This window comes from Furipterus horrens, unplaced genomic scaffold, assembly GCF_987537825.1.
Source record: "Furipterus horrens unplaced genomic scaffold, mFurHor1.1.pri manual_scaffold_11, whole genome shotgun sequence".
In the NCBI taxonomy this organism is placed as follows: Eukaryota; Metazoa; Chordata; class Mammalia; order Chiroptera; family Furipteridae; genus Furipterus; species Furipterus horrens.
The window spans coordinates 9,570,807-9,591,381 of NW_028327181.1; the positions used below are offsets into that span (position 1 = coordinate 9,570,807).

General features: G+C 47.0%; 1 long non-coding RNA gene across 1 annotated transcript; it reads left to right on the forward strand.

The window, feature by feature from the left end:
• Nucleotides 1-1,400: 1,400 nt before the first annotated feature.
• On the forward strand, nucleotides 1,401-16,231 carry LOC149996882 (uncharacterized). Its single transcript, XR_016514088.1, has 3 exons — nucleotides 1,401-1,502; nucleotides 6,765-6,872; nucleotides 16,147-16,231. It is a non-coding gene; the product is annotated as an uncharacterized LOC149996882 (long non-coding RNA).
• Nucleotides 16,232-20,575: the final 4,344 nt, after the last annotated feature.

The following is a 20,575-nucleotide window of genomic DNA, read 5'->3' on the forward strand; positions in this document are numbered from 1 at the left end:
TTTGAGATAGTTGTGTTCCTGCTTAGTTGTGGAGGGAGACCCAGCATGTCTGTCTAGGCCTCCGTCTTGGCCAGAAGTCTCAGATGTCACCTTCTTGGTGACACCTTCCCAATCATCTTACTTAAAATGTCAACTCTCAGTGTTACAGAGCGGAAAGGGGTTCTTTCACGTGGCGCCTTGGTGTAAAACCCAACAACTAGTGTTGAGGAAAACAGGTCTTTATTTACAATATTCTGACCTAGGAAGGCCAGTGAGCACTTCAGCTCAGAGCCCTGTTCTCCCATGGGACCCAGCACTTCCCTTGCTCCCCAAAAGGCTAGAAGCCAAAAACATGCTAGAACTTTCCCATCTCCTTGGGGCCTTGGAAGAACCAAACATCTGCATAACTAAGACACTAGTTACCAGCCATAGTTATGCAAAGACATCTTAAAAGCTGTTCTCTTCTCCCCATCTCCCAACCCACAGGCTCTAAGGATTTTTGGGGACCCCCACTCTGTAACACCAGTGCTCCCAGTCCTTCCAAACCTCCTTGTCTGCGTTTTTCTCCCCAGACCATTCATCACTGCCTAGTCCAGGGTGGAGAGGCCATGGTGGCCAAATCCAGCCCCCAGGTTAATTTTATAAATGAATTTTTATTAGCACACTGCTATTACATGTTGTCTATGGACCTCCAAGGGCTGCTTTTATGCTACTAAGTAGTTGCAATACACACCCTATGCCCTACAAAGTCATAAAGATTGGTCTGGCCCTTTCACCACACAATTTACCTGTTTATGTTCTTTGCTGCTCCATTAGAATATGCACTCCATGAGAGCATAGGTTTGTTGTTGTTGTTGTTCTACTTATTAATGCGTTCACGGGTTGATTCTTTTTTTTTTAATTATTAATTAATTTACTTGTTTGTTCGTTTGTTTATTTATTTATTTATTTTTAGAGAGCGGGGAAAGGAGAAAGAGAGGGAAAGAAACATCACTGTGTGGTTGCCTCTCACTCTTGCCCCCAAAGGGGACCTGACATGCAACCTAGTCATGTGCCCTGACTGGGAATCGAACCAGTAACACTTGGTTCACAGGCCGACGCTCAATCCACTGAGCTACACCAGCCAGGGCCCCATGGGTTGATTCTTATATGTTCCCTGACTGGGAATCAAACCTGCCACCTTGGCATATCTGGATGACACTCTAACCAACTGAGCTACCTGGCCAGCGCAGAGAGCAGAAGTTTTTATATGCTCTGTTCACTGGCTGTATCGAGAACCTTCATCTTAAGCGATAATTATTGCCTGGCATGTATAGTTGGTGCCCAATCATATTTGCCAAATAACCCCTGGCAAGAGGTCTTTAAACCCGCTGCTCACTGTTCACTCTGTTTCTCTCCTTCTGCCTGTCCTTCAGCACCTACGATGAGGAGAAGATTAAGAAGGTGGGGGCTGGCATCATATTCTGCCCGTTCACCCCCAAGCACAGCTGCATCATCTCGCCTTTTCTACCAGAGGCTCGTGTGTAAGTACAGTCGCACCTCTAGCTGATCTGCCTTGCTAGCATTTCAAGCGAAGCCGAGGTGCAATGACTCAACCAGCTAAAGCATCTTCGGGGTCTGTTGAGCTCTTCCTTTGTCCTCTTGAAAAGGACAGGGAGCCTGGAGCCAACAACACTATTTGGCATATAAAAATAACAGAAAGCAGACATGGTGGTTTAGAGCTAAGTGGCAAATCAGCTGGGACTGAGTCATTCCATTCCTTACCGAGCCAGACGCTCTACATGTCAAATAGTTTGCAAAGCCTGATAAAATCTGTCTACAGCCCTCACCGAGCGTGTGCGACAATGGCTCAACTAAAGCTCAGGGGACAGGTTTTCCCCAAGACTCACAGAGCTGTTTCCCAGAGAAGCCCCACCGTCTCCAACCTGAGGCATGAACTCATCACTGCAGGGTGTACCAGGCTAATCCACCCTCCAAAGAACACTCTGGCTTTCTAAAACCTGGACATCTTGTTCCCCTTTGGTCTACGCCAAAGAATTTCAAACCCAACTTTTCCTTGACCTCTAGTTAGCACTTTTCAGTGGAAAGATTTCAGGCGCAAAGAGAGAAGCTTTTGACTTTAGGGCAGGGTTTCTCAACCTTGGCATGACTGATATTTTGGGACAAATAATTCTTTCTTGTGAAGGATGGTCCTAGGTATTGCAGGGTGTTTGGTCCTAGGTATTGCAGGGCCTCTACCCGCTAGATGCCAGTAGCACCATTCTGACTTCTGACAATGAAAAAATGTCTCCAGACATTGACAGATGTCCCCTGGTGGCAAAAATCATACCCACCCCACCTCCCCCATGTTCAGAACTACTTTTAAGGCAATGGACATGGTGCAATGAATTCTAGACTTCTCTGTTCACTGTCCACTCATTTGTCAAATATCATTAGGCCCCTAATGATAAAGCTCTGTAGGCTTTATCACATGCAGTCCTCTTGTGTAGGAATTACATACTGTTCTCCCCTCTCTGCAGATGAGGAAGCAGAAGCTCAGAGAGGTGTACAGGGCAGTGGCCCACCCAAGTTCACAGAGCTTAGTGTGTGGCTGTGCTGAGGTTTTAAGGCAAGTCTATCTGGCTTCAGAGCCTAAGCCCTCACCGCCACACACTACCCAGAAAGTGTATCCCAGTGCCTTTGAGGGGCTCACGATATGTGTACTTGAAGAGTAAAACAATGCAAAGGTGAAGTCAGAGGATGGATGGCAGATAAAAAGATCATTAATAAGAGCACTTAGTTTATGGGTGGAAGATTACAACATCATCGCCCCAAATGCCCCCATCATCACCATCATCATCACCATCATCACCATCATCTTTACCACCACCACCATCACCATCATCATCACCATCATCACCACCATTATCACCATCATCACCATCATCATTACCACCACTACCATCATCATCATCACCATCATCATCATCATCATCACCACCACCACCACCATCATCATCACCATCACCACCACCACCATCATCATTACCATCACCACCATCACCATCACCATCACCATTATCACCACCACCATTATCACCATCATCACCATCATCATTACCACCACCACCATCACCATCATCATCACCATCATCACCATCATCATCACCACCACCACCATCATCATCATCACCATCACCACCACCACCATCATCATCACCATCATCACCATCATCTTTACCACCACCACCATCACCATCATCATCACCACCATCATCATCACCATCACCACCACTACCATCACCATCACCATCATCACCACCACCATTAACACCATCATCACCATCATCATTACCACCACCACCACCACCATCATCATCATCATCATCATCACCATCATCATCACCACCCACATCCCTATCCCTCCCTAATATTCCAGCTTTTGATGCCTCGCTCTCCACTCTCCTCCTCCCTCCCTCTGATGAATATTATGACTGGCTTCTCAACAGACGTATCTGTTCAAGGACATTCCACCTGGTAGCCAAAGCTTGACGTTCATAAAACATCAGTAGGCCTTGCAGTTTCTCCTCGTGTCTCTCGGAAGCACTTGCCCTTCTGCCTGTCTCTGAAACCAAATGGTGCAGACCAGTGGTTCTGAGGCTTTCACTTGCATCCCAGTCACTTGAAGATGAGGGGTAGGGGTTAGATGGGTAGAGGTGGAAAGCTTGGGGAATGTATATCTATGTACCCCACCCTCTATTCATTTGATCTGAGCAAACTGAGGCTCAAATCAACTGCGGAAGTAACGGGAGAGTTTCTTGCTTATCTTCCTTCAATGCCAGAAGAAGGAACTGAAGCCCAGAGAGGGGGAAGAACCTGCCAAGGTTCTCCCAACAGGAATCCTGATCTAGGTCCTAAGTCAGATCTTTGTATCAAGTTTGTTAGATAGGCTACTATTATAATTATCTGTTATGCCCAGTCTAGGGATCAGCAAACTTTTTCTTAAGGGGACAGACAGTAAATCTTTCCACCTTTGCAGACCAGATGGTCTCTCTTACAACTGCTTAACTTTGCTGTGGAAGCATGAAAGCTACAATGAATGGATGTGGCCATGCTCCAAAAAAAGTTTTATTCGCCAACACAGGCAGGAGACCCACTGGCAGTCATTTGCCAACTCCTGCCCTGGATCAAAGGCTGAACTTTCTTCCCCTTGGCTGTTAAAAGGCACTGCTGCACTGAGTGACTGTATCAGTAATCTATTGCTGTGGTACAGACCACCTCAAGATGGGGTGACTGAGAACAGCAACCACTTGCTGCTGCTCCCAAGTCTACAGGTTAGCTGGGTGCTTCTGCTGGTCCAGGCCGTCCGGGCTGATCACGGCTCGGCTTGTGTACGTGTGTGCGCCCAGCTGATGGGCAAGCTGGGGGTTGGCCCGTCTAGCATGGCCCCGTTCACAGGTTGTTGGTGATGAGTTGTTGGCTGGGGTGGCAGGAGTGACTGGGCCACACATCTCTCATCATCCCAGCCTGGGCTTGTTTACACGGTGGACGTGAAGGTTCCAAGGACAAGAAGCTAAGCACCTAGTCCCTTGAGGCTTAGGCACAGAAGGGATGCGGTGGCCCTTCTACCACCTTCCACTGGCCAAAGCAAGATATCACTCCAGCCCAGATGCAAGGACTTAGGGAAAAAAGACTCCATCTCTTGAAGGGGGAGATGCCAAGTCACATTGCAGTATGTGTGGATGCAGGGAGGGGTAAAGCGTTGGGGCATTTTGTAACCAATTTACCAAATGGCAGGCATGCCTGGTCAATTCTCAAATTCTCAGTCATCACGTCCTCCAATGTGGACTGAGCTGGTCAGTCCCTTTATCCCAATGCAATTGATCCCCAAACTGGCTGATAATTCTGAATTGACTTTGTGGGGATCAATTCACTCATGTCAAGGGAGATTTGACCTTTATCTTTAAAGGGAGGAGAGAGCATGGGCTCCACAAATGAGAAACAGCCCCTCCTTTCCGCTCTGAGATGACTGGCCTGTCCCTGCCCAGGTTTGCCCTTAGCCATCAGCAGGGGACCTGGAAGGCCTTTGTATGCATTTTCCCATTGCTCTTAGTAAATGGGAAAAACATCGTTTTCTTTTCGGGGATGTTTATGCCCACTTATTCCAGTTGTCGTGGCAGTTTCAACAGAGTGGGCTGTGTAGGCATGCTGACCGCTGGGTAATCGCCCGGAGTTCTGGGCACAGGGCTTGTGAGCAGACGATGTGTGCCCTGGTCAGCATTCTACCTATCATGCCCTGCATTCAACAGGGAGGGCCAGGGCCAGGTTTGCACCTGTTCCTGTTACCTGCAGAAATGAATCTGAGGCTCACATGCCACATCCCCCTATGACCAAGCAGACACCATATTACCCATGACCTCCCTTAACTCACCCCTCCTTCCCCGTACCCACCTCACACAGCCCAAAGCTCAGGTCTGCAGGGGCCCTAAGTTGTGAACGGAGGAGGGGGATCTCCCCAGGCCTTTTGCAATTTCCTCGGGATATTGTGAGGGCGGCAGGCAGTGTCGGGCACAGGGCCAGGTACACGACGCAGCTAGCTGCTGCTCTTGGTGAAATGCTGGACGTGGCCCAGCACCCAGAGCTGCCAAAATGTGGTTACCTGGAGGGACCAAGGTGGTGTTGAGGCGGAAGAGACAAAAATGAGAAAGGCTACGGGCTTGCAGGTCCTTGAAATTAAAAGTAAGGGACTAGTATAGTAGGTGCTTACTAAATGCAGTGATACCTCGGTGCTCGTCATTGATTTGTTCTGGAATTCATGACAAGGGTCAAAACAGACAAGTACAGAGCATGGGACAGGTGATGAAGCATTTTCTCTTTTGGGGCAGCATCATGACACATACAAGTTCTAACAAGTCTGATGAGTCCCTAGCAAGCACCAAGTGCAGAAACATTTTTTCCTCATCAAAATGTGACAAGTACCAGGTTTGACTAGTTCTGAAGCTGACGAGTACTGAGGTATGGCTGTAATTTGTGGAAGGAAGGAAAGAAGGAAGGAGGGGGCCCCAGAAGAGACAAAAACCACTGCTGACTGGTCCTTTTCCTGAGACCCCGTGACTATGGCCACCCCAGTACCTGGGGACAGGGTTATGGGGTGCACGGGGGCAGTTCCCCTTCAATCGGAGAGAAATAAACTCCTGCCAAGGGATTTGCAGGACAACCATGGTCAGCGCTATACTTAAGCCCCAGGGTTTGGGCTTCAGCTTCTGAGGTGGTGCCTTTCTGCAAGAAAGGAGGGTGGATTCCTCCCTGCCCCTCTGAGCATTAGGCCCTGGGTCCCCGGAGAGTATTGATGGAGCCCTGATGCAGTTTCGGAGAAGAGCAATTATACGGGTTAATAACAGAGGCTCGCCCATTAGTGTAAGAGGAGAAATCCTGTGGGGAGCAGGGCTGGTGAGGACTCCACCTCGTTTCCAGGAAGAAGTGCGGCAGGTTAACCCTCTCCTGACCTCGCTGTCTGGTGACCGCTGCGTGCTTTGCCAGCACCTTGACCAATCAGATCTCAGGCCCAGGAAAGCACAGTCTCTGGGGTTAAACAGACTTGGGTTCAAATCCTCACTGATTCTCGAGGTCAACTCAGAGCGTCAAGTCCCCCGTCTGTAAAACGGGACCATTGCAAAGGTTTAATGTGCCGATACAGGGGAATTATGCATCTAACTGGGAGCCAGCATAGCTTCTCTGTTGCCATAATTGTGAAGAATGTTATTCTAACGGGTCCCCACTGTGCCCCCCTCTCTCTGTCTTCGCAGGGAACCCCTCTTCCGCCAGCTCTGTGCCCTCCACTGGCTTCTGGAGGCCCTGACTATCGACCACACGCATCACACCATGAAGCCTTTGATCACCTGCTGGAATCCAAAGTATGTCTCAGCCCGTCCACCTGCTGTCACCAGCAATAGGCTGGGCAGTGGGGGAGGAAACACCCTGCGTTTGCTGTTTTTGGTGGGTGGCTTAGAGCTTTAAGAGTTTTCCTACACACTCTGGGAGATCCAAACGGGGGTGAGCTACAGCCCCAGGGCACACAGTCGTGGGAGCCCACTGTGTGCACCTTCTCCCAGCACGTCTTCCCCACCCCACATTTGGCGATGCCACACTGGGAGCATAAAATCAGTGAGCCACAGTGGAAGTGTTTACACCACAGCAAACGGCCGGCCAGACTGCGCTCTGTGTCTCCTCTTGGATCATGTCTCCCCAACAATATATTTTATTTGCTCTTCTTTCTTTTCTTCCTCTTCCCTCCCCTTTACTCTTTCCTTCCCCTTTGTTCCTATTTTTCCTCTTTCTATCAAGGTCTTTTGGATTTATACATAAATATATGTTATATGTTATAACACGTTCCTCCACTTGGACCCAGAGGAATAGTCAGTGTTCTGGTCCCTGCAGCAGCTGGGTTTGCTCAGACACAGGCTCCAGAACATGTCATCTAGGCCAAGAAGAGTGTTAGGTGTGTCCCCACCAGCAGGGTGGGCTCATGCAGAAGCCCCGAGGCCACTGTTGCTGGAACTGCACTGCACACACAAGGCAGAACAAGGCACAGGCAGGCGTGTGAAGGCATTGGTTCTTGAAGGGGTCGTGTTGACAGCAAGAATGGAGCAAAAAGGTCAGGAACCCTGGCTTGAGGAATTGGATTTGCTGTGTGAAAATCCCAGGCTGAGTTAAATAAAACACCTCCCCCAAGAGTGGGAACTCCCCACTCCCGCCCCAATAAGCTGATTTCTGTGCCCTCTCATGGCCTTGCTGTAAAGGTGGATTCAGTCTTCTTTCTCCTCCAAAATCCTGAATTTTAATTAACCCGTTCCCCCTGTAGAAATACACCACCCCTCGCCCAAATCCCCACCCCATCTCACACTTCATTCATCTCTTGCACCAGAGTCCAAATAAACTAACCTCATATGCAACCAGAAATACTATTGATAGACCAGTAACCCCAATTGATTCCATGTTCTTGGTTGGGATAAATTTAAAACTGTCATTCCCTTTGATGCAGTGGTACACAACCTTCATTTTTCTTAAGCAGCAGAAATCCTTTTTTAAAAGAAATGGAAACCTCAATAATGTAAAACAAATTTACCAAAATAGAGCTTCTACATGCAGTAGGAGGCTAGGGGCTCTGGGAGACCTGGGACCCCTCCCACTCCCACCACTGCATCCCTAGTTGTTTCCAAAATATTGTATCTTTGTGGCCCACAGAATCTGTCTGAAAACCACGGCCTTAAACAATTCCCACAATGTTTTCTTAAAAACAAAATGGCTCAAGTAATACATGAATATAATTGACTCCTATTAAAATTTTTCTAAAAATTCAAAAGTATATAAAATATATACTTTATTTTCCCCCACCCCTAATATATTCTCCTCCCTAGAGGAGATGCCTTCTGAAGGTCGAGGTGAGTCCTTCTAATGCCTTCCCCTTATAAATATATACAGATATGCAAATTTTTTTTTACAGAAATAGGATTATATTATACATATAGTTCTCAATCTGATCCGCCGCCCCCCGCCCCCCGGGTATGCACAAAGTTTGCACACTTTTAAACAGTTTTCACATTCCTTTAAGAGACTACTTCTATTCTATGGTATGGGAGTACCATAATTTAGATAACCATTTCTCTGTCGATGGCTCTCAAAGTTTCCCATTTCGAAGAGGACTGCACAGACATCCTCATGCATATATTGTAAGCTCAGTTGGAAATATTTCTGTTGGCTAGATTCTGAGAAATCAAATTTCCAGGTCAAAGCAACTTCTGATTTTTTTCACAGTTGATTGCTTAGATGCTAAGAAAAAGGGCCCTCAGCCAGTGGACTCCTAACAGCATTCCGTCTCCCCAGGCAACCTTGCAGCGGCAGCAATTTGCCTCTGACATGTGAGCTCCCGTTCTCCCAAACTGAGGCCAGAACATAATGTACAATTTGATTGAGATGATAGAAAGGACTGTCTTTATTTGCTTTAATTGGTTTTAGACATGTGCCCAGGCTGGGACCAAAAACTCGTTAACTGCAGTAAAAAAGACTCTGGTCACATGGAGAGTCATGCAGGTTCTACTGTGACTTCTCAGGGCAGAACCCGGCCCAGAACCTCAGCCAGACGTGTCAGAAACATGTAGCCCGGGAAATAGTCCAAAAGGAAGTCAGAGTACTTGCTGAGGTTTGGTTTTTCTAGCGAACTATTTGCTCCCGATAGTGACTGTAGTTTGGGGTCAGCTGCATGTGGGTAAATGTTTAATCATCAGTTCTCCCGAGCAGGAAAAGTGATCTCTAGTCACGCCAATATCCACGGTGGAAATTGGTCATGCTATGGCTGATTTCAGGCTTAGCAACATAATGTCATTGAACTTGCAATTGGGAAGAGATGCACAAGTTCAGTTCTTGTGAGCCAATATGGGCCAACTCCAGTTTGAGATTGATATTTTTTAAATTTATGAATCTGTGGATGGGGGTACGGCAAGTGGTTATATTCCCTAGAAAGTGCCAGAAAGTATCTTTTTAGTTAGCCAGAAAGTAGAAAGGTATCTTTTTTCCCTTTAATGCTTAATCTCTATTTGAGATGTTTCATCCTTACGCCATAATGAGAATTTCCACAACTCTTCAACTTCATTTGTTAAAGGCCAGAGTGATTAGAGTGATGAAGGTCATGGGCTTTGACATCAGATGGACCTGGATGAGTCCAGGCCCAGCCATTTTATGTGACCTTGGGCAAGTCACTTAATATCCCTGGGCCTCTCTGTTTCTTCTCCTATCAAGTGGGCCCCTGTCCTAGCAGAGTTGTTGTAAGGATTACAGAGGTAAAGTGCATGGAGCATTAGCCCAGTGTTTGAGAACACCGTATGACAGCTACTCAAGATTAAAATCCCTATTTTATAGAGCAGTTAGCTCTACAATTATCAATGCCATTGAGACTTAAGACTAGCAAAGAAATAAACTTCTGAGCTGAATTTTACCAACAGATTAAGAGATCCACATTCACTGGACAAATAAACAAACATACAAAGAGAACAGGGGGAAAAAAAGCTACAAAAAGTCAACCAAAACCTGTTTACAAAAATAAGCATTCCAGAGAATGATCCGAAGAGAGAAATGCCAAACCTTCATGTCCCCTGACTGTGGCTTTCCTGAGTCCCCACCATCAAGCAGCCAGCACCCCTTGCTATTAAAACATTTGAAACATAAACCTGGGTGCTGGCACCCACAGTGCATTTTCCCAGGGAGCTATAGGTTCCAGAGCCTTCATTTCTATCGGACATAATGATGGCTATAGACCCAGTTGCAACCTATTATGGACTGTATAGCAAGAAAGTAGAATGGTTCGATACCTCAACATGGGCTTTTTACAGGCAGCAGAATTTTACTAACTGGCAGCTAGTGCATTGCAAACAGAAGACGATTTTGTGAGCATCAAGAAGATCCATATTTGGAGGGATTGGTGACTGGTTGGGTGAATAGACAGACAACAGATTTTAGGATGTCCTTATGAGTTGCATCTGAGTTTCTGCTTCATTTCCCAAAAATATAAAAGGAAGAAAGAAGGACTTCCAGCCAAGATGGAGGCCTAGACAGACACACTGCTTCTCCCTCCACAACTAAGAAGGAATACAACTACCTCAAGACTAGAACAATCAGAAGTACCAGAAAAGAAAGCTGCATGGAAGTCCAGCAAACAAAGATATAAAGAAGAAATACTCATCCAGACAGGTAGGAGGGACGGAGCTGGGATGGAAAGAATGTGGTGCAGTGGCAGCAGCAAGACAGCAGAAAGTGCAGTCGCGTGTTTTAAAAAGTCAGGAGAGACACCTGGGGAGCACTCCTAGCACCAGACGAGGCCACAGAGCTCATGGTCCCAGCGCCAGGGAAAATCAAGCCTCATTGCTTCTGACTGTGCAGACCAGTGGGGGTTGGGGCGGAGGGAAAAACTGCCAATCTCTCACCAGACTCCACATGTTTAAAGGGCCCCATGGTCCTAGAACATACGCAGACCCACTCACTCTGGGAATAATGGCCAGGGCAACAGCTAGAGAGGCGCCAGTTCCATATAGAAGTGGGAGAAGTGCCTAGAAAAGGGGTGAGTGCTGGGAAGGCAGCATTGTTCCCTCTCTGGCCCCTCTCCCACACACAACACCACAACGTGATGAAACGGGTCACCCTGTACTGATGAATACCTAAGGTTCTACCCCTTACAATGTAAGAGTAGCAACAGCTCTACCTAAGACACAGAGGCAAACAAACACAGGAGCCTGTCAAGATGAGGAGACAGAGAAGTATGGCCCAAAAGGGGGAACAGATCAAGGTTCCAGTGGGAGAACTAAGCGACGAGGAGATAGCCAACCTCACAGACATAGAGTTCAAAACACTGGTGATAAAGATGCTCACAGGCTTGACAGATATGCTTCAGTACAGCAAACACATAAGGGAAGAAGTGAAGGCTATGCTACGTGAAATGAAAGAAAATCCACACAAAACCAATGGTGAAGAAAAGGAAACTGGGTTCAAATCAATGATTTGAAACATAAGGAAAAAAAAAGAAAAAAAAACAGTCAACCAGTACAGAATGAGGAAACAAGAATTGAAAAAAATGAGGAGAGGCTAGGAACCTCTGGGATAACTTTAAACATGCCAACATTCGAACCATACAGTTGCCATTAGGAGAAGAGGAAGAGCAAGAAATTGAAAACTTATGTGAAAAATAATGAAGGAAAATTTCCCAAATTTGGTGAAGGAACTAGACATACAAGTGCAGGAAGCACAGAGAGTCCCAAACAAGCTAGACCCAAGGAGGACCACACCAAGACACATCATAATTAAAATGCCAAAGGTTAAAGATAAAGAGAGAATCTTAAAAGCAGCAAGAGAAAAACAGAGAGTTACCTACAAAGGGGTGCCTATAAGACTATCAGCTGATTTCTCAAAAGAAACTTTGCAGGCAAGAAGGAACTGGCAAGAAGTATTCAAAGCAATGAAAAGCAAGGACCTACAACCAAGATTCCTCTATCCAGCAAAGCTATCATTTAGAATGGAAGGGCAGATAAAGTGCTTCCCAAACAAGGTAAAGCCAAAGCAGTTCATCATCACCAAGCCATTATTATATGAAATGTCAAAGGGACTTAAACTTAAGAAAAAGAAGATCAAAATTATGAACATTAAAATGACAACAAACTCACAACTATCAACAACTGAATCTAAAAAATAAAAACAAAATACAACTAAGCAAACCAGAATAGGAACAGAATCATAGGTATGGGGATCATCTGGAGGGTTATCAGCTGGGAGGGGGAAGGGGAAGAAATGGGGAAATGGTGCAGGGACTAAGAAGCATAATTGGTTGGTACAAAATAGACAGGGGGATGTTAAGAATAATGTAGGAAAGGGTGAAGCCAAAGAACTTATATGCATGACCCATGGACATGAACTAAGGGGGGTGGGATTGCTAGAGGGAAGGGGGGTACTGGGCAGAGGGGAGCAAAGGGAAAAAATTGGGACAACTGTAACAGCATAATCAATAAAATATACTTCTAAAAAAAAAGTAAGAAAGAGGAGAGGAAGATGCCCTTCCCAATGTCATCATGTGGCAATTCTAACACATTATCATTTCCCAGCACCCTCATTAGTTCTACTGCCAGCAGGAGAGTTTGTGTCAATTGGAAGGCGATCAGGTCCGCAGCAGAGCAGAAACCGAACCTTCAATAACAGATGTGCTTATTACGCAGAGTGGGAGATGCAAGCCTCTGATTAGGCAAAGTAAGGCTTGCTTTATCTACAAAGGCCCACAAGTCTTTCTTCATCTCAGTCACGGACACGTGAACACCTCCTAAAGCAGACGACAGGTTTTCCACTCGGAGAAGCAGGCATTTTACCCCAAACGTGGGCTCAGAAAGCGAGTGCAGTATTTGAGAAAAATTACTCTGATTGCCACTGTGAAGCAACATCTTCCAGTGGCTGCTAGGAACAAAATGTGCTTGAAAGAGAAGGGACAGATGGGACAGTGCTCACTGCCCTCGTCCCTGGGTTTCTGGCATTAGGGTCTCCCAGGAAACTTCAGCAGGTGAAAATTACGGTCTGAAAATCATAGCTACATCTCCCTCATGGATCTTCCTCGGTGTCTCCTTCCCACCCTCAGCCCCTCCTCCAAGCCACGCTATGATCTCTGTTGAAAAAGGCCAGTTGTTGTTAATAGTTTAATTGTATCCCATTTTCCATACAAGGAACCTCACCATGTTCCTAACAAACGTTATTCCATTGCATCTTCACATCGCTAATATTGATTGACCCCACCCCCATTTTACAGATGAGGAAACTGAGGTTCAGAGAATCTCAATAACTCACACACACACACATCTAGGAAGCAGTGGGGGCAGGTGGTGATTCAATCAGCCAGTCTGCCCAATTCGTAAACCACCAAGTCCACCACTTTCCTGGTTCCGATGTTCAGAGAGACTTGCCTGAGGTCACAGACAGTAAGTCAGGGGCATCAGTTAGGCAACCTGGGTCCGTAATGAACAACCCCCACATCTCGGTGGCTTCACACAACACAAGCTTATTTCTTGCTCCCCCTGCAAGTCATCAGCATGGGGCTCTCTGCTCATTAGAGTCACTCAAGGACCCAGGCTGGTGGGGGCTTCATCTCAGCGCAAGCTTCTACCAACCACGCAGCAGAAACGGGGCTCTGCTTCGAGGACTGGCTCCCTGAGTGCCCTATGTCACCTTCGCTCATGTATTTCTGAGCAAAGCAAGTCACGGTGCTACACCTACGTAACTACAAGGAACCTGGAGACCTGGGACTCTCTGGTGAATGCACCGATGACCTTCTCACCAGGCTACGGGACGGGGCGCCGGCTTGCTTTGCCCGTCTCCGCCTGAAAGGTGCGCAGTCAGCCTGGACGATGCTCAGGCTGTTTAATTCTTTCCCTGTCCCTATTGATCTTCCCTTTTGGTTTATTTGCTGCTGAAAATGAAACAGAGAGATTGATTCTGTCTAAGCAGGCCCTTTCTTTATCAATGGCTTTGCAAGAGCATGAGCACAGGACTTTTTAAGAGCTCCGGGAAGCTGGCTGAATTTTCAGCTCATCAAGCCTGCTGCCTGAAGTTGCAATAGTTTTCGGGTCATCTTGGAAGTCGGTGTCAACAGAAAACCTCCATCTTCCCGATTGGACCTGAATATTTAAGATTTAGAAAGCTTGGCTTGGACCAGATTTAATTTTAAAAGGAGAAGGGGTTGCTTTTGAACTTCAAGAAGAAGGCTAGAGGCACAGCAGGGGCCGCGCTAGCAAAGGGAAAAAGCAAAAAGCCCCGTGGTCTTGAGAGAAACAGTCCAAAACGGAAACACTAAAGCTTCCCGTTGGTGAGCCTTAAATCAGACTTCAAAGGGGCTGCTAGTTTAAATATTGTTTATAGGACTGAAGTATTGCTGCTCCTTCCTCTCGCTGGATTTTAAATATTCCCTAATTTGATTACGCAGGGGAGAGGCAGGCAGAACCAACGTTAAGTGAGCTTCACTGTTAATTATTCAGAGGGCTCTTTATTGTGTAATCAAACACAAAGTCTGAACAAAAAGCTTGGAGGCACATTCTCACCCTGCCCTCCCCAGGCGGACTTCCACGTCGGAGTCTGGGCCCGTTTTTGGCAGCGTAGCTGTGAGCTGGTAGGTGCTCAGCAAGGTTCCGCCAGTGAAGAATGAGTACCCCTCCTCATGGGGTCGGGCAAAGGCCTTTGATCCTGCTCCTCAGACCCCCATGCCAAGAGAAACCTCTCTTAAGTGAGGTTGATCTTGATCACCTTTGGCTTCCTAACTCCGAGCACACCCCGCCCCACTGGCACTCTGCAGCCCCCCATACTTCTGGACCCCTGTGAGTGCTTCCCCCACCACACTGGCCTGGCCATCTCATTCCCTCCAGTCCCTCATCTGCGTCAGGTGACAGCCAGCCAAGAGACTGAAAGGATCCCAGCACATAAAATCCTCTTTGCAGAGAAAAGGGGGTAAAGGAAGAGACGGGTGTGTGGGTGGACAGGTGGATGGATGGGTGGATAGACAGACAGTTGCCAGGACGGAAGGAGATTGATCAGTGGGCAGGTGGAGGCAGCCGGGAAAGCACACACGAGTCTTCCTGCCGGCTTATCAGAGCGCCACCACTGCGCAGCCCCAAGCCCGAACTCCAGAAGGCTCTGAAAATTCAGTTTCTCCAGATCCCATTTGGCAGCAAAATCTGAGATGAACCCAATTGACTCCAGGGTAAAACTTGACTCGAAGCAATTTATAGTCTTTATTTATCCCCCCTCGTGTGAATTTCCCTGCGTATCACTGCAGAAATACGAATGTGTTTGATTACAGCATGCGGCCTCAGACCCTGCTGGAGCGAAGGTATTAGCATGTGACCTACGCAGCGCGGTCCCTTTCCAAGCTGCCAAACTTCCTGTTGCGCATCTGGTCCCATGGGTTCCCGATGAGGGATTGAGGGCATGTCACCAACAGAAATAGAATACAAAGTTACAATACAAACTGACGTACCGGGAACCCCCCTAAGCTCCCCTCCTCACGTTTGTTTTCCCATCTGTAAAAAGGGAAGGTAATGACAATGTCACAAGGTTTTGTTGCGATGATTTAGTGAGAACGCACAGAAGCGTCTTGCATGTGACATCGTACAGAACTTCTGCTCAGTAAACTCCAAACCGGCGATTTTCACTGGTCAGCCCACCCACAAGCCCCCCGCCGCCCCACTCGGTAATTGTCTCTCTGTGTTTTGCAGACCTGTCCCTGATGGTGGGACCCTTGGTCATTATTAGAGCAGGCAGAGATTCCAAAATGAACACGCTTTTCAATTCACCCCAGGAGCCAGCGCAGACCTGCCCTGGAGTCTATGAGAGGACCTGAGTCCAAAAGGCAAACAGGTGCAGACTGCACACAAATAAATATACTCCACCTCCTCGGGCCCGCCCAGTGAGCGGTGGTGTCTCCTAACCAAGATTGTCACTCGCAAGACCCAGCTATGAGAACTGTCCCTCCCACTTCTTCACAAGTACAGGATGGGAAAAAAATGTTGTAACAGAGACCAGTCACCATCCATGGCCTATTTGTTGCATTTCGTAAAAGAACTTGTAATAAACCGAGACTCTGGAAACAGAAAACTCATTAAGCTGTTTTTCACTCAGGGACCCTGGTGGAAGCAAGAACACGATAAAAAAAATCAACAAGGACAAGTTCATGGGTCAGAGGTGGGAGCACTTCATCACAGCGCCCAAGGTAAAACGGCCCTGCCTCCCTGGGCACCGGCCCCGACCTGCGTTGGGGGTGCTGTTGCCAGACTTCTCCCTCAAGGGATTTTTCTTTTTTCTAGTTGGTTTCCTGGGTGCAGGAAAGTCGGAGCCACGTGCTCTTGGATGGTTATCTGGGGAGTATAGGAGAAATGGCATTTGGCTGGACACCGCCCCACAGAGAAGGGGCAGGAGAGTTGAGATGCTGCCTAATACGAAGTCAGAAGGAAATGGGCCCACCTCACTCTATGTTTCTGATCAATCCGGTCGTTTCTCTCTCCCTCCCTCTCTCCTTCCTCTGTCTCCCTCTCTTCCTTTGTATCTACATCTCTCTCTCTCTCTCTCTCTCTCTCTCTCTCTCTCTCTCTCTCTCTCTCTCTCTCTCTCAAACTCAGCCAGATAATAAGAGGGAGTGATTCAACACAGGGCTTTCTACAAACTAGAACATGTGTTTATTAAGAGAATATCAAGAGGTCTCTTCTTTTCACTCAGAATTATTCTTAACCCCAAGGTCTCCTGAATTCATCTACTCAACAAAACACCACCATAATAATAACGGCAGGTGATACTTTGATATGTAAAGATGGTTGAGATACTCAAGCAGAGTGTTTGCTGAACCTTTCCCCTTACCCCCAAAATGGGTACAATGCTCGTCCCGGTTCACCTCACAACAGTAGTAAAGGGTCCCAGGAAACAACATGCTAACTCACCTTGACAATGTTAAAGTGCTGAGCATTATTATAGTTATATGATTTTTAGAAAATACTCTTCAACATAATTGCAATGGACCAGTTTCTGTGCTAAACAAGCTAGTCTGTTTTCTTAATAATCCCATGAGGCACTATCCTTACCCCCAGGTGGGAGAAGAGGAAATTGGGGCTCAGAGAGGTTAAGTGCCTTGCATGAGGTCACACAGCTGGGTCACAGAAGATCCAAGAGTTAATCCTGGCCTGTTTATTAAACACTATTTACGAAACACTGAGTCTTCAAAAGCATGTTCTCCATGGTGTCCTGATTGTAATGGCCCCTCATGAAGGGTTTCAGCATTTCCTTGCTCTTTCATCAGGCTGCTCCGAGCTCGGAGAAGTAAGAATGCTGGTTTTTATCACAGAAAGTTGCTATGGAGATGGCGTGTGCCTCCGTCTCCAGAGATGCACAGGAAAAAAGCAGCAGGAGCCGCAAACCTTTACAAAAATGTCCTTCAGCAATAGACACAACAGAGATTGGAGGCGGGGACAATGAATCACCGCACTTGAACTCCCACAAATTGAATTCCCCAGGGGCAAGTTTATGGGTCAAACTCTGAGCTGCAACGTGGTCCACGCTGAGGGTGGAGGAACACTAAATTAGGAGTCAGGAGACCTAGCTCAGCCACTGTGACTCAGTTCACCGTGTGGCACGGGACAAGTCCTTTCATCTCTCCTGACCCAAGCATCTCTCAGTGTAAAATGAGCCCTGTGAAAAACAGGCTCTAATCAACTCACGTAGCAAGGGATATTCTTCTATATGTGTAGAGCTTGATGGTGGTGCCTAGGCAGTATTCATATGGGTCTGGTAAACTGAATAAATTTTTTTAAACAGGCAGAGTAAGGCAATAGGGTGTAGTGAGGTCTGTGGAAAATAAGGATACTCCTACACAGCTGAAGGGAAGAACCTCTTCTCAGCATTAGCTCATTTTGCCAAGTGAGAATGGGAACCCAGGGCTTATTATTTTCTTCTTCTTTTTTTAATCCTCACCTGAGGACATTTTTTTTTCATTGTTTTTAGAGAGAGGGGAAGGGAGAGAGAAAAACATTGATGTGAGAGAGAAACATCAATTGGTTGCCTCCTGTGCATACCCAGACCAGAGATCATACATGCCTGGACCTGGGATCAAACCCGCAACCCAGGCATGTGCCCTGACTGGGAATTGAACTCGCAACCCTCCAGTTACGGGACGATGCTTCAACCAACCAAGCCATGCCAGCCAGGGTTTATCATTTTCACAAGAGAGCAATAGCCTCAGTTTTTATATAAAAATCTCCTCAATTTGTAAAATCTTGGGCAGCTAAACACATTTCCCCATGGCCACCAGGTTGGGACCCCTACTTCTCCGAAAGTATAAGGAAGCACCGCAGCCCCTACTGAAGTGGAACACAGCAGCTAGTTAACACCGCTCTCGAATAAAATACAAAAAACTAGAGAAGAAACGTTGGGGATTTAAGTCATCTCAGAGTCAGTTCAACAAAGGGCAAGGGTGATGCCGAAACTGCCTGTCACATGTTCTCCGCCACATTTTACTTCTCTGCCGCTCTCAATTAATCAGAAGTGTCAGCCCTCCACTTGGGATTTCCTGGCTGAGGTTAATTGAATTCTAATTAATGGCAGCTTCAGAAGCACAAAGTGAAGTCCTAGCCCAAGGAAGATGCACCCTGAACCCTGAATATGAAAAGCTCTTCTCAGATCACCCCAGTCCCTCCGTCTTTCTTTTAAAGATGAGGAAACTGAGGCAAGGCTGAGCGACTTGCCCAAGGGCCCACTGAGGTCCCCCAGCTCTGAGTTCACAGCTCATTGCAAGACTCCAGGCTGCCCAGATGACACAATGTGGCGAGCCTTCAGAAATGATGTGAGGCAGAAAGAGGCAACTTCTGCATTATCCTTGAGTTTGGACATCATCACTCTCCGGGGTGACAGGGAGCAAAGGGGCTTTCTGTCAGCCTAGCAAGCCCTAGACCAACATCAGGACAAAAGGGACACTGTATCAAGCTCCTGATTTACCCAAGGAGAGAACATGGCAACTTCTGGCATCTGCTTTTTCTTTATCACAGCCACTGTGAAAGCTGCCTGCCCCCTCGGAGATCCGGTGAAACCCAGTTCCAGCTGCAGTTCCCCGGTCTGTCACATTCTGAAGCATTCCATCATTCATGCAGAACTTCTAGCAATTGTGCAGGGCGGGGCGGGAGCCCAGGAGAGGTCCCACCTCAGGGCGGACCGCCTTCCCCATCCCTCTTCCTCCACCTTCCACTTCCCCTGCCCAACCAAGAAACCCCTCCCCTCTTCTCATGCAGGGGAGTCCCGCCCACACGCAGGGTGCCACAGGTAGCCAATCAAAAAATTACTTCTGATTCCATAGAGTGGACTCCCCGAAATGCATCCTGCTGGACACAATTCTCTCCACCATGTTAGGTGTTTACTCAATGTTGACGTGGCTGCAACTTCTCACTGTCTTCTTCAGTAGGGTATCAAACACCACGAGTTTCATGAAAAGAAGACCTCAGTCTGCCCTGCAAGAGCTTTCTTTTAAATATTCTCAAATGAAATTGCCTCTATTAATTGAGGGTAAATTAACGTGAGCCCAGGCCCACATTGAACTCTTCCTCTGGAGAGCTGAGGGCTCACTCTTGCCCACTGCAAAGCCAGTATTCTAGAGGTTGTAAAGAACCCTAAAGAAGCTTTTAAAGTAGTTTTAAGCAAGGCATAATGATTAGCTTTGGCATTATCCTGACTGTGCCCCTTGCTGGCTGCGCAATCTTGGGCAAGTTAGGAAGCCTCTCTAAGGCTTGGATCGTGAGTTCAATGAGGACATGACTTCACACAGCGCATTCTGAAGTGACACCAAAAGAGTGTGCGTACACAAAAACACAAATGCACACTAATGCACACAAACACATGGACACACACAAACACAAGTGCATACTAATACATACAAACACATGAACACACACAAACACAAAGGCATACTAATGCACACAAACACATGGGCACACACAAACACAAGTGCATACTAATACATACAAACACATGAACACACACAAACGCAAATGCATACTAATACACACAAACACATGGAAACACAAACACAAATGCACACGCATAAATGTGTGAACACACATAACACACACACAAATGTGCACACATACACATTGCACGCACATGTAACCAGCCCGCTCTGACTCCTTTCCTTCCAAAAATCCACATCCCCCTCCCAGGAATTTCCCTACAAACCTAGAGCTTCTAGGACTTGTCATCTAGACCTTCTCGCCCATCACAACCATGGGTCTTCCCCCGAAGAGTGGCACCACACAGAAAAATCTGCTTCCCCTACCCCACCTCATAAATGTCGGGCTTAGCATTTTCTACACCTTGTATTCTTTGGAAGAAAGAAATTAATACAAATCTTCATTCCTGAGGCCCAGGCATCAACTTGGTGACCAAGAAGTTGATACATGCAATTTGGGGCCAAAGCCAACACATAGAAATGAGACCCATCCTTTTCTACAGGTTAAAATCAATTCTGGTGATTATTACAAAAGAAAAGTCAAAAACTGCTGCAGTCCTGTGGTGACTG